The sequence below is a fragment of the Columba livia genome, chromosome 27 (genome assembly GCF_036013475.1).
Source record: "Columba livia isolate bColLiv1 breed racing homer chromosome 27, bColLiv1.pat.W.v2, whole genome shotgun sequence".
NCBI classification, from domain to species: domain Eukaryota; kingdom Metazoa; phylum Chordata; class Aves; order Columbiformes; family Columbidae; genus Columba; species Columba livia.
In genome coordinates, this window is record NC_088628.1 from 2,361,807 (window position 1) to 2,374,707 (window position 12,901).

General features: G+C 45.2%; 1 protein-coding gene across 1 annotated transcript in view; it reads left to right on the top strand.

Moving 5' to 3' along the window:
* The window catches only part of LOC102094299 (uncharacterized), a 108,744-nt gene that overhangs the window by 83,292 nt on the left and 12,551 nt on the right, over nt 1-12,901 (top strand). The window contains exon 2 of the mRNA XM_065042260.1: nt 475-584. The gene's annotated coding sequence lies outside the window, so the exon portion shown is untranslated. The remainder of the gene's footprint in view (nt 1-474; nt 585-12,901) is intronic.

Here is a 12,901-nt window from a genome sequence, read left to right on the forward strand (position 1 = left end):
CATTTAGTAACAGTTGGGTCTGTTTTCTGTGCCAGGCCAGTGTTTGCCTCTGTTCCCTCCTTGTGTGCAAGCCCTGCAAAGTCAAACCCAACAGGGTCTCTCCTTGCACATCACATGGGCCACTAGAGGCCATCCTATACCTCATAAAATACAGTAGCAAAACACATGGGAATAAAGGACAACAAGAAGGAATTGTAAAATATTAATTAAAGTCTGGATAGTTTTAAGCAAACCAAACAGTTCGTTTCAGTAGGTGGTGTTCTTTACTTGCACCTTTATGAGTTTGGAGTGTTTTTTCCTGAAATATTTACTACTGATGGAGCAAGGGTGCTGTACTGTGTAAGATTAAGCTTGCATTAGTCATATAAATTCAACGGTCTTCTAGTTACACCTGGTATTGTTGCAGTTTCATAGGGGAATATTCGAAACCTTTCCTGTCTGACCATGCCATTCTGTCTTTCTGTTTAACTACAGATTAAGTTCCATGTTGAATCTATTCCTTCTTGTGGAGGCTGCCAAAGGGTGAAGACGAAGGTCACACAGAGCACCTTGGGCGTGAAGGAGGCGAAGGAAAAGCTAACAAGGTAGAGTCCTTCCATGTCTTCCCTCCTAGCAACATGGAAAACACAAAAGCTTTTGTAGTAGGGGTGGAAGCAGAGGTCAGCCTTTGTCACCACGCAGCAATAAAACACAAGGTATTTGGGCTTTGCTGGAGCAATTCCCAATGGAAGGAGCAAACATTTAGCATAAGGACAGAGCAACAGGGAACCTAAGCTCAATTGACTGAGTTGCAATGAGATCGTCTGGTAGCGTTTTACACCCAATTTTTTGTAGGCTTAACTAAAAATTCAAGGGACCTTGCAAACCCCCATGTTTCCTTTTGAAACCAGAGCTTGGTTCTTGTTTTCCCCGCCGCACAGCTGGTGTCGTGGAGAGACACGGCAAAGCTCAGTACTTGTGAACACGTCTGTGCCAAAGCCCAGTCTTGACCTTCTCAGCATTTTACTTCAGTGGTGCTTCAATACCTATCTAATTAAACATCTAAATATCTTTCAAGTGCTCTACTAAGGGCATGAGGTTTAAATTAGGATCCTAATGGTGATTTTATAATTAAGAGTATTAAGTAAAAGTGAGAAATTAGAAGAAGAGGAAGAGAAGGGAGAAGATTCATGGGGTGGGGGTTCCCCTCAGTGTATTTAATGCGGTGATTCCTTAGCTCATGGCAAAACAGCCAGATTTGACAGAAAAAAAGAGTTTTCATTATACTCAACATACAAGTCTATAGTATGGAGCTGGTGGGATGAATTATAGCTTTAAATATCAACCTATGGCTGGCTCTCACACACAGAGGCGAAAGGCAGAGTGCCAAGGGACAGATTGGGTGACACGCACGCTGGCGTCGAACAGGCTGGTTTTCACACCACCCCCTTGAATAAGCTTCATGTTTGAGGGTTTTTTTCAAGCATTTAGTGATATCAATGTAGGCCTAGCTGAATTTATTTGGAGAAGGTATCATTGGGAGCAGTTAGGCAATCTGGACATCCATAAATCCATGGGTCTGACAGGATGCACCCGCGGGTGCTGAGGGAGCTGGCTGAGGTCATTGCTGGACCACTCTCCATCATATTTGCCAAGTCTTGGGAAACGTGAGGGGTGCCTGAGGACTGGAGGAGAGCAAATGTCACTCCAGTCTTTAAAAAGGGCAAGAAGGAGGACCTGGGGAACTATAGACCTGGGGGTCCTGGTGGACAGCAGGGTGACCATGAGCCAGCACTGGGCCCCTGTGGCCAGGAAGGCCAATGGTACCTGGGGTGGGTTAGAAGGGGGTGGTCAGTAGGTCAGAGAGGTTCTCCTGCCCCTCTGCTCTGCCCTGGGGAGACCACACCTGGAATATTGTGTCCAGTTGTGGCCCCTCAGTTCCAGCAGGACAGGGAACTGCTGGAGAGAGTCCAGCGCAGCCACCAAGATGCTGAAGGGAGTGGAGCATCTCCCGTGTGAGGAAAGGCTGAGGGAGCTGGGGCTCTGGAGCTGGACAAGAGGACACTGAGGGGGGACTCATTCCTGGGGATCAATATGGAAAGGGGCAGTGTCAGGAGGATGGAGCCAGGTTCTTCTGGTGACAACCAGTGACAGGACAAGGAGCAATGGGTTCAAACTGGAACACAGGAGGTTCCACTTAAATTTGAGAAGAAACTTCTTCTCAGTAAGGGTGACAGAACACTGGGCCAGGCTGCCCAGGGAGGTTGTGGATTCTCCTTCTCTGCAGACATTCCAACCTGCCTGAACACTTTCCTGTGTAACCTCATCTGGGTGTTCCTGCTCCATGGGGGGATTGCACTGGATGAGCTTGCCAGGTCCCTTCAACCCCTGACATTCTGGGATTCTGTGGAAGAGAAAAGGTTTGTTTACTTGAAAAACCTTGGTGTAAAATACAGCCTTATTATTGTACAAGTGCAGGAGTTTGGGGTTTTATAGGTGCCATCTTCACTTCATCAATTCTTGAATCTTTAGTTCTTTTCATTCATTTAATATCAACATTTGTCATATGGAGGGCATTTGTTTCCACCCAAATTTTTTCTCCTGATTGAATCACTAACCTTGACATCTGCTGTACAGAATATTGAATATTTGGTAATGTTTCTTAGCTGAGTTTTTACTTGCTTTCCCATATTGACAGGACTTACTGAGATATGCATGTATTTTCTGTGCCCTGATTCCCTGCTGTCCTGGTTTTGTTCCATTTAATATCTTTAACCTAATTGTAAATCTGAAGAATACCATTTCTTTGAGAAGCTTAAAACAGGCATCACTTTAGGTGGCAGATATTCTTTACAAAGGCTGGTTGTGAGCTTGACCTATTATTTTAGACCTCTAGCTTTTTCCTCACCTCTCATCTGAAACAAACAAAAAAAAGGTGTGTGGGGGGATTTTTTTAATGTGAATGTTACTAGTCTCAGGATGCGAACAGTTTGTACTCCCCTACACTGTCCTTCTGGGTGATTTCTCTTGTCTCCGAGGGGGAGCCGCAATTCATGGAGCCGATGGTTGCACTGGGCCGGTGGCTGGGACACATGTGCAGAACTCGGTCGCACAGAAGCTTCGTGTTGTGTTTTGGCTTCGGTTCTGCATCCCTTCCTAGTTCTGCAGCCTATTTTTAATTCTCAGTGGGCTAAAACTAGAACTCCTTCAACATGTACGTGGCTGTTTCGGGGTTTGGTTCAGCTCGAAGCGGATCTGATAAAGGTGTTACAATGGATGGGAGGCAGGTTGGAGTATCGGCTCTGTCTTCAGTTGGTGTCAGCATTGAGGATTGTAGGGATGGAACCCCTCTACCATTGAGGACAGGCTGAGAGAGTTGGGGTGTTCAGCTGCAGAAGAGAAGCTCCGCGGAGACCTTAGCGTGGCCTTTCTGGACTTACAGGGGGCTGGTAAGAAAGATGGGGACAGAAAAATCATGTGTAATGAAAGCTGCAAACCTGGTAGTGCAGACTACCATGCAGGTCCATTTTTCCTTATCTATATCAGATTCCTGAATCTGTAGGGTTTTTAATATTTTTGCTTTGTGTTCTTCTAATGAAATATAAATTCAGCTCGAAGAAGAGTGTTCTTAATGTGAGAATGATCCAAGAAAGAAGCAGGAAATGCACTTATTAAAGGCTTCTCTGCAATCTCAGCATTATTTGCTTAGGGGATAAAAGCAGTATCAAAGGATGTTTGTTCCTCTCTGGTTGAACAGCAATCTGTCTTATATCACATTACTCTTAGACTTCTGCTCATAGAAACATAAATTAGTCCAAGCAAAACTCTTCCCCCAAGAGTCATCAACTAAGTTTCTTCCTTTTCAGAAGGCAAGCTTGAAAAAAGTTGGAGGTAAAACATTCAGGTTCTATATTGCCCTTTACTTTGGCTAGTTATATGTATTTACTTTGAAATTAGCCATGACGAGGCCAGAGCACAATGTTGTGTGTTTGTCAGGCTGACTGAAAAAGAACATGAACACAAGAGGTGCACAGACCTTTCCAGCCACTTAATTCCTGAGTGTCAGCAGGGAAAGAATCCAAAATTGCAATGAGTTGTGTTGGTGTCATCAACTGAGCAGTGCGGATAAATAGTGATACATTACAGGAGCTTGTTTAGACCCAGTAAGGACCAATTTAGCTGGAAGCAAAGGTTGTTCCTTGAAGCCCTTTGGGCCATGGCTTTACACACAGATGTACTTCCTAGTGTACATGTTTCTGACTGTACCAGACTCCCTTTTCCAGTACATTTAGTGCTGTTATCTGCTCTGTGGTGAGAAGTCTTGCAAAACACACTACTGTGTGAAATTCTTACATAAATATAGAATTATTGCAAGTGGAGCTAACGTGAAGGATCATTGCAGCAGTCCTACAGACACAAGTAACGCATCTGCTGCTCTTCTCTCTTGGGAGAAGGTCCAAGTTCTCTTACGGAGTTTGCGGTACTTCGGAGCAGAACAGAGCAGCTTTGGTTCTTCTCTAACAAGCAGATGAACCCACATCTCTCAGTTGTGGGGCAAATGCTCCGAGCACTGGGCTCTTGTCGAAGGGAAGAGTAAGAAATGCCGCGGAACAGGGGCTATCAGTGGAACAGGCCAGGATTTCAGTATCAATCCTGCGCAAATCCAGCATATGAGACGGGCTGTCACTGCCTCTCTCAGGCTCGGAGGATTTGGCACAGTCCCAAGACTGAGCAGGGTTTTTTGTTCCTTAATGCTCCAATGACCATCCTGAGGTCAGGGGAGTTATGTGACCAATTACTAAGAGATTTAATAGCAAAGGAGGCAACAAAAGGATTAGGAATCTTTTGTTATCTGGCTTCCTTGTTCAGCTCTGGTTCTGTGGCTGTTTCTGGGCTTTGGTGAATTCATTTTGGGGTGGAACAAGTCTGGGAAAAGCAAGACAGAGGTTAGTAGGCTTGTGCTAGCAGGGAATTGTCTTTTCTCCTTGTCAGTGAATGACTTCTTTTGCCTGAAGGGACAGACTAATTTAAGAAAGAATCTGAGAATCCCTTTGGTTTCCTTTATAATCTAATATCTCCAACTAGAACATTTCAGTTCCCCCAGCATCAGACCTTTGGGGAGAAAACACCCCTAACTCCAGTTTATTATTCCCCTGCGCACCGTGACTTTGGCAGCGCAACTGCACAAAACTATCAGTCTTGGCATCTGAAGATGCTCCTTTCAGCATCCGAGGACCGAGGATATGTCAAAGGGACATTCTCAGAAATTAGCATTAGCAACACCGACTTCAAATAGTGATTTGAAAAAAATCTGCTTCTAGATATTTCTATAAAACTTTTAAGCCAACATGTCTGATCAAAATGTAAATATTTATTTAAGCTCACCCTCTAGTATCTGTGCAAACATGACATTCAAATACCAAACTTTAAGAAGTTTACTACTAAGTACTGACAAGGAATTGTAGATAGGAATATTGTTCAAGGTAACATACATTCAGAAAAAGAAAAATTAGGCTATTGACAAGAGTTTTCTGTTCCGCTTAGGGGTTTGCTGTGGAGCAGGAGCCGCACCGGAGGCTGGGTGATGTGGTGTTTTGCTGTGAGATGCTGTTGCGCACCTGGAACGTGGGACAACATAAGCTGGGAACAGACTGGGAGAGTGTGGGGCAGGCACCCGAAATGGCAGTGGGGACAGCGCCTGGGGCCAAGCCAGGGCTCCGTGGGGCTTCACCGGGCACAGCACCCGGCGCTGAGCCAGGGCTCCATGGGGCTTCACCGGGCACAGCACCTGCACCCGCCTCGGGACAAGGCAAGGGGTGAGTCACAGGCAGCGGGGACTCTTTCCATCCAGCTCTTTCCATCACAGTCATTGCTTGCTGGAAGGGTCACTTGACTGGAAGGTGAGGAGCAAGCATGTGCTGTCATCGCTCATACCCACCTTTTCCTTACAAGAAATTAGGTGTAAACTTTGCAGAAACTCCGAGAACCGTTTCATAATGATGTTAATTAGCTCCGTTCAGCTTCTGAGTGGCTGGCTGTCCAAGGCAGGTATTTCTGGGTGTCGTGCCCCTGCCGCGGGAGGTTTCTGAGAGGTTAGTGCTGACGCAGTTTGTAACCATGGGGAGGGCTCTGCGTTGTCTCACCGAGGACCTGCTGGCTGGTTCTTTTTTCTCCTTCCAGTTTGTAAATGATACGACTAAATCCTGTAATTGATTAAGAGTCTAAAGGGCTTTTCTGAAAGAAAATGGTACAAACACCTGGAATTCTTCAGCTCACAATCCCACAGATGAGATTCACCTTTTTGTAGTTGTATTTCAAAACCCTCAGTGTACAAAGGACACATGGTTCATCCACCGACTCTCTGGCCAACCTGGGCCAGACTCTCACCACCCTCAGGGCCAACAATTCCTTCCTCATGTCCAGCCTGAATCTCCCTCCTTTAGTTTAAAACCATCACCCCTGGTCCCATCACATCAGGCCCTGCTCAAAAGTCTGTCCCCATCTCTCTGATTGGCCCTTTTTAAGCACTGAGTCTGGGTTTAGCCATGGTTTTACACTCCACAGCAATCAAATGCTTAAGAGGGGAGTAACAAAGGGAGCTGGTTGGGAAGCCAAATGCTGACACACGGAAAGCACAGACGGAGAGAAGTTCTGGTTCATTGCACAGAGGAAAGAATAGCACCTGCGGCATGAGGTTGGACTGGATGCCCATACATTTGGGGTGTGGCAAGAAGCGTTAATCTGAAGGTCAATTGTTCAAGGGTATGTGTGGATCCTGTATACCTGCATTTCTAGCATTGCATTCTTTCGAAGGGCTTTTATTTTTTGCTAAAAAATGTTTCCTGGTTTGGGTTTTTCTGCCGCCCGGTAGGTGTGCTTTCTTAGCCCTTGTTGGGACTTCTTTTAGAGAAGTCCAGGGATCTGTTAGGTGTCTTTATGTGAAGTGTAATGTGCTAGCAGGCCCTGCTGCTTTGCAGAGGATTTGCAGGTGCCTTGGTTGCTCACCCGTAACGCACACGGGAGGCTGTGGCTACGGGAAATGCAGGTGCGGCCACCTGGCCGAGCTGAACACCAGGCAGAGCAGGTTCCCCTTCCTGCGCCCGTCCAGCAGGGACAGGAAAATCCCTCATCCCTTTGCTCTGCATCAGCAGGAACGGCTCCAGATTCCACTCCTAGCGAGGATCTGTCCATGTGCACGCCAGCCCTAATGTGAGCACATTTAGACCCTTTGCCACACACCCCGTGGTATCTCAAACTCTCCAGCTAAGCACAAGAGATATTTCATTCCCTGGGTCTATCCAGCTCAGAGCTTCTCCAAGGTGGACAAAACCTTGTGACCTTTGGCGATTACTATGTACATGTAAGATTTGAGGTGAACATCACCTATGGAACTCCAAGGAGTGCTTGTCCACCTTGTACCTTGGCTGAAGTGATTCCAAAGCGAAGGGCCGCAGGAGCGACCAGGTGGGGTCAAACCCAGAACAAATCCGTACAGGATCACACTGTAGCTCAGCCGTCATTCTCACACATTTTCCTCTTCAAAAATGATGCCTTATTGAAATGGAAGCTTTCACTAGAATTGCATTGGATTTTGCCTATTATATTCTGAGTGCAAAGTCAAACATGCAAATAAGGCTGAAGTGAAGTGTTCCATTTTAAAATGACAAGAACTTCACATTTCCATTTTTCCTTTCAAAATAATTTTCGCTATGAAAATTGTTACTCGATATAATAAATTACAATAAGAATATAAAAGAAGCCTGTCAAAATGACAACAGAGTGTTTCAAGTAACTTTTAAAAACTTTTTAAACATCTCATTCTGTGCTGAATTTCTAAATATGACATTTCACTCCACGTTGCAATGAAAATTGAGTTTGAAATTACAGAATTTCCAAGGAAACAGACATTTCGGTTTCCACGTAGGTGTTGTCTTAATGTACTAAACGTTTCAAACCCCTGACTTTCATTGGGCCAAGAATCCAAAATCAAGTTCTGGAATCTGCAAAACCTCAGGCACGGGGCTTCATCTGGAGCTGGAGTGTGATGGGGTTTTTTCCCCCTGAGGTTTTAGAACCAGCAGTTGGTACTTAGAGAATTACCTGAAATTGCCTGAAACAAGAATATGCATGTGTCGAGGGTTTAGATTGCAGTGTGACAATAAAACCCTGGCAGATGTATTGTTAACCTCTCCACCCCCCTTCCCCCTTCTGCCCCTTTGTTTCCCCCCTTCCCACTCAGCACAGGCGATCGGGAGGGAAAGGAGGACAGAGAGAAGAGAGCTGGAAAAATTAAACATGTTTTACTAATGCTACTAATAAGAATAGAGAAAATAATACAAAATACACAAAACCAATCTTGAAAGTCCAGGCTACTGCAGAGCTGGCACCCGAAGTCCTGGACTGGACTCTGCAGCCAACCGGAGCTGGATTCAGTCTGTCACTGGCCTCAGTTCGCAGGAACGACTAGCAGGGTCCTCTCCTAATGTTGGCCATAGGGAAAAGGGAAAAGAAGGGATGAGATCCTCGTGATCTCCCACTTTTATATGAAGCATCCACATGAATGGGACGTTATACACAGTTGGTCAGTTTCTTGGTCACCTGTTTCTCGTTGCCCCTCTTGCAAGATGTCCATCCATGCTTATCAGTAACTTCGCATTCCATTGCTATGTTTACCAAAACATGCATCTGGTTCTCTAGGAAAATGCAGCTAATATGAAGCTTTAGCTGACAGGCAAATTCACTAAAAGAGAAACTTGGTTTTTGACAAAACCAGGACAGCATGCAAATTGAATTCTATACTCCTTAATGGTTATGTTGGCAGCTAAACTGGCAGGTAGATATGCTAGGTTGGATATTACAGGACCATTTCTGGATGTTTCCCAGAGAAATTGTGTTGTTGAGTTGTCCAAAACCCCAGTTTCAGGGGTGTATTGGGAGTGTGAGCTCTGGGTCAAGAAATAGTCTTGGAGTGTCCCAAAGGACTGAGAATTCAACACGGATATGTGACAATTGGCATTGTCTGTGCACATGCCTATGGGAAGAGGAGTAAACTTGTTGGAATCTCACTAAATTCTCAAGCACAATTTACTATAATGTACTAAGGAGTTTCCAGATCAAAAGTATTTCATCTGAGTCTTAATGGTGCTTAACATAAAAGTGTTACTTGAATTTATATCAGTGCCTCCTTCTCATTCTCACAGCAGTATAGCTCAGAGTATTTTGGAAGATAATTCTTTCTCTTTTCGCATACTATTCATTAGTGAATGACATTTTTTTCCCCATTACTAATTTCTTATCCAACATTGGAATAGTCCAAGCACTCTCTTTTCATATGGAAATTTTCCATGTCTTTAGCATTTCTTCTTGTACTCTTTGAACTTGATTTACATCTTCCAAATGAGGGGAACAGAACTGATTGAACACACTGTTTAAGATGAGGAGGTATCATCACTAATGTAATATATGGCACTATAATATTTTCATCATTACATAAAACCTATATTTAAATATCCTAGTATCCTACTGCTTTTCTGGTCAGAACGCTTTGCTGAGCAGATGCTTCTTAATGAGCTCTTTACAGTGACACCAAGGCCTTTTAGCTGATTTACAGCGCATGACGAGCAGGAATAATTCAAACTGTTTCTTCCCATATGCACCAATTGCACTGAATTTAATTTGCGATCTTATTGCCCAGCTGATCTTTTCTTTTCTGTCCTTCCAAAGTTCCTCAAAATCCTCTCATATTGGGGATTGTCCAAATTTCTCTCACGTGTAAATAACTTTCTGTAAGCCATAATTTTCTGACATCCACGGTCTCTCATAGATCATCACTAAATAGACACAGTAATCCTGTCTCCCGCACAACTTGTTAGGACAGAAAGCTGCAAACCTCTTTCCATGCGGAAAGTTTGCTCTTATTCCTACATTTTGTTTTTTTATCTCTAATTTTTACCCAATGAGAATGTTTACTGCAGAGCTGTTTAACCGCACAACTTGGACACACCACATCACTCTTATCCGAGCAGCTTCGAGCCTCCACCTCCTCATCAGAGGCCTCTAGAATAAAGCTGGGGTTGCAGAAATGTGGTGTTGTGGATCCACATGAGGAAGATTCAGCTCCTGGTCCCCATGCGCTGTGCTCTGCAGGATTCCTTCAGCAGCTTGCGGTGTATTTGTCATGGGGGAGCTTTTGGAATTCTCGGAGGCAAAGTGAGCGGACAGGAGCCGGAGCAGCTCTTGGATCCCTCCTCCTGGATCCCACATCGCCCTGCGAGCCGGGACTTGCCCGAGAACAATCGCCGAGTGCTCGTAGCTTTGTTTAATCAAGGCTTAAACCCTCTGTATCTTTGGGGTGGCTTCAGGGGTGAGGCTGGAGATTGCAAGACGTGCCTGTGTACCCTTCATCCGCTCGTTGCGATGTTTTTGTTTGCTGGGGCGATGCACTAACCGCAGGGCAGTTTCAAGGGGAACAGTGGTGACACAGGGCTCTGTGAAAGAGCGTTTTGTCTCTAGAAACCGAGCACCTGGGAAGAGTCGGGGTGTGAGAGCAGCACCTTAACCACAACGCATCATGTGTGATTGATGGCAGAACAAGTCTGTGGGTGTAGGACAGGACTTCCCAGCAGGGCTGGGTAAAGGATTCGCTCAAGGTCAGGTCTTGGGTCCTTTTGCATGTACAGCAAATTGCTGCCAGAGGACGGGCACAGTCTACAGTTTAGGTAACGTGAAAGATTTTAGCTTGCCCTAGTCTGAATAACTGAACCGATATGATTACATCATCTTTTTGATGGTCTAATCGAATTATGTGAATTTCTAAAAGCTTCTTTCAGTACAGCTGATTAATTTTGTGTTTGCAGTGAGCCAAGCAGATGAGGGTGCAGATACAATGTTGCATCCTTCCTACCTTATTTCCATAATTAATCTAGTCATTACAAGAGGTCAGCCAGGAATTTTTACACCAATTATGAAAGGTTCGTCTCAGTTTCTCCCCTACTGGCAAATTGCTCAGAACCTTATCCCAGTAAGTTTCTGTGTAACTTTGCAGGTGATACAGGATATTTATTTATCAGCTTGTCTCCTGAGCAGCTGATGTGACCTAAGCTGGTTTTTGTTATCCTAAGAACTGAGCTCCTAAGCCCATGTACATTGTAAGCAGAACATCAGCTACACGAGGACAGACACCTTTTTAACTCGTTTTCCTGTCCTTTTCTTGTTGTTGAGCACGGAGTGAAGAGCGAGGCCAACAGGCAGAGGGTGGATGTAAAAAATGAGCTCATTCCATCAGCGTGAGCGCCTTGGTCTGAAGGAAGGACGAGGTGCCACGTTCAGCTCCCTTCACCTGAACTTTGTCCCCGGGCAGAACTGAAAGTGTCAAAACGATTGCAGCAGATAGAGGTTTGTTTAGCCTGGAGTATCATAGCAGGGAGTGGAAGGCTTGGGAAATCCTGCGGTAACCTGTGTTTGTGCTTGGATGAGCTTTGTGTCGTCAATCGCGTTTGAACACGGGAGATTTACAGCCGCAGGAGCCTGGTGCACGTGCAAGCTCTGAGGCTTCTCCTCCGCCTCGTGCACCACCGTTCCTCCTGACATTGTCCTTCTGGGCTACCTAATCTCTGCTGGTAGATGCCACAAGCCATACGTGGCTTCAACTGTTGGGAAAGAGGCAGTTGCCGCTTCTTCTGTTGTTATTATACCATTGCTTGGTACCGCGCACCAGCCTGTTTTCATCTGCCGTGCAAGATGTACATTTGTCTGTGGCAAACGAAGACAAACTGCAGCCTGCCCAGAATGTAAAAGCTGCTACAATCAAAGCAAACATTCAGGGAATCCCACTGCAGCCGGTCTTTTCCCTTCTTGTGCTTTCCGGGTTGTAGTGTCCCTCAGTCTGGCCGCTGGAGCCGGCCAAGGCGAGGGCCAAGCCTGTGACATTTGTGGAGATTTCTGATACATCCCTTGAAAACGTGGTGGTGCGTCGAGGTGGGAGGAATCCTCTCCTGTACCTACCAAAAGCTGTGCTGCCTTTGAAGCATGACATTCAGCTGGAATTTTTAAGACGTCCCGACCCCTTGGAACAGGCTGCCCAGGGCAGTGCTGGAGTCGCCATCCCTGGAGGGCTGGACAGACGGACATGAGGTTCTCAGGACATGGGGCAGTGCCAGGGCTAGGTTGATAGTTGAACTAGATGATCTCAAGGGTTTCTTCCAACCAAAATGATTCTATGATTCTCATCATATTATCAATGTAATCTAGACAGAATCCGTTTCCCAACGTGTTCCTTCAACGCGGACCCAAAAAGTTTTCTTTCTAGGAACAAAGTTAGTATTTGGAACACTTAATTTAAGCGCAAAAGGTCCAGATGGATTTTGACAACGGCCTCGGTAGCTGTTGCAGTTTGTCATGGTTATCATCTCAAGACAAGAATTTGATACTAGGTCAGCATGAGGTTTAACAGCATAACAAATGACAAAACCCATCTTCAGAAAATGACACCCTGAGGTAAATGTAGTCATTTTCTTTCAGGAAGAGAAAACCAAAACCGGACAGGAAAGATTAATCTTAGCAACTTGTATAAAAGAAATCACAAAATCTGCATTAAATTTCTGTTAAAACTATACCATGGTATCACACTAGTAAAGATATGTAATTCCCAGGCACTCCATAATGATCAGCAGCGTGATGGTAAGAGGCCAGTGTGGTTCTTGAGATTTGAAGATCAACAACTTGAATAAGTAAAGGCGGGTAAATTTATGTTCTCTGAAAAATATTATGTTTCCTGTTTTACAGCCAGATGTTTTCCTGTGTGCAGAGGACACGCTGTCTTTACGAGTTCAGGTTTTTGCAGACTAACTTGTCCAGGCACTGGGGTGATGGAAAGGGCAGCTCTGTGTACCCAGAGGGATGGTCTCGGGTGAGCTACCATCGC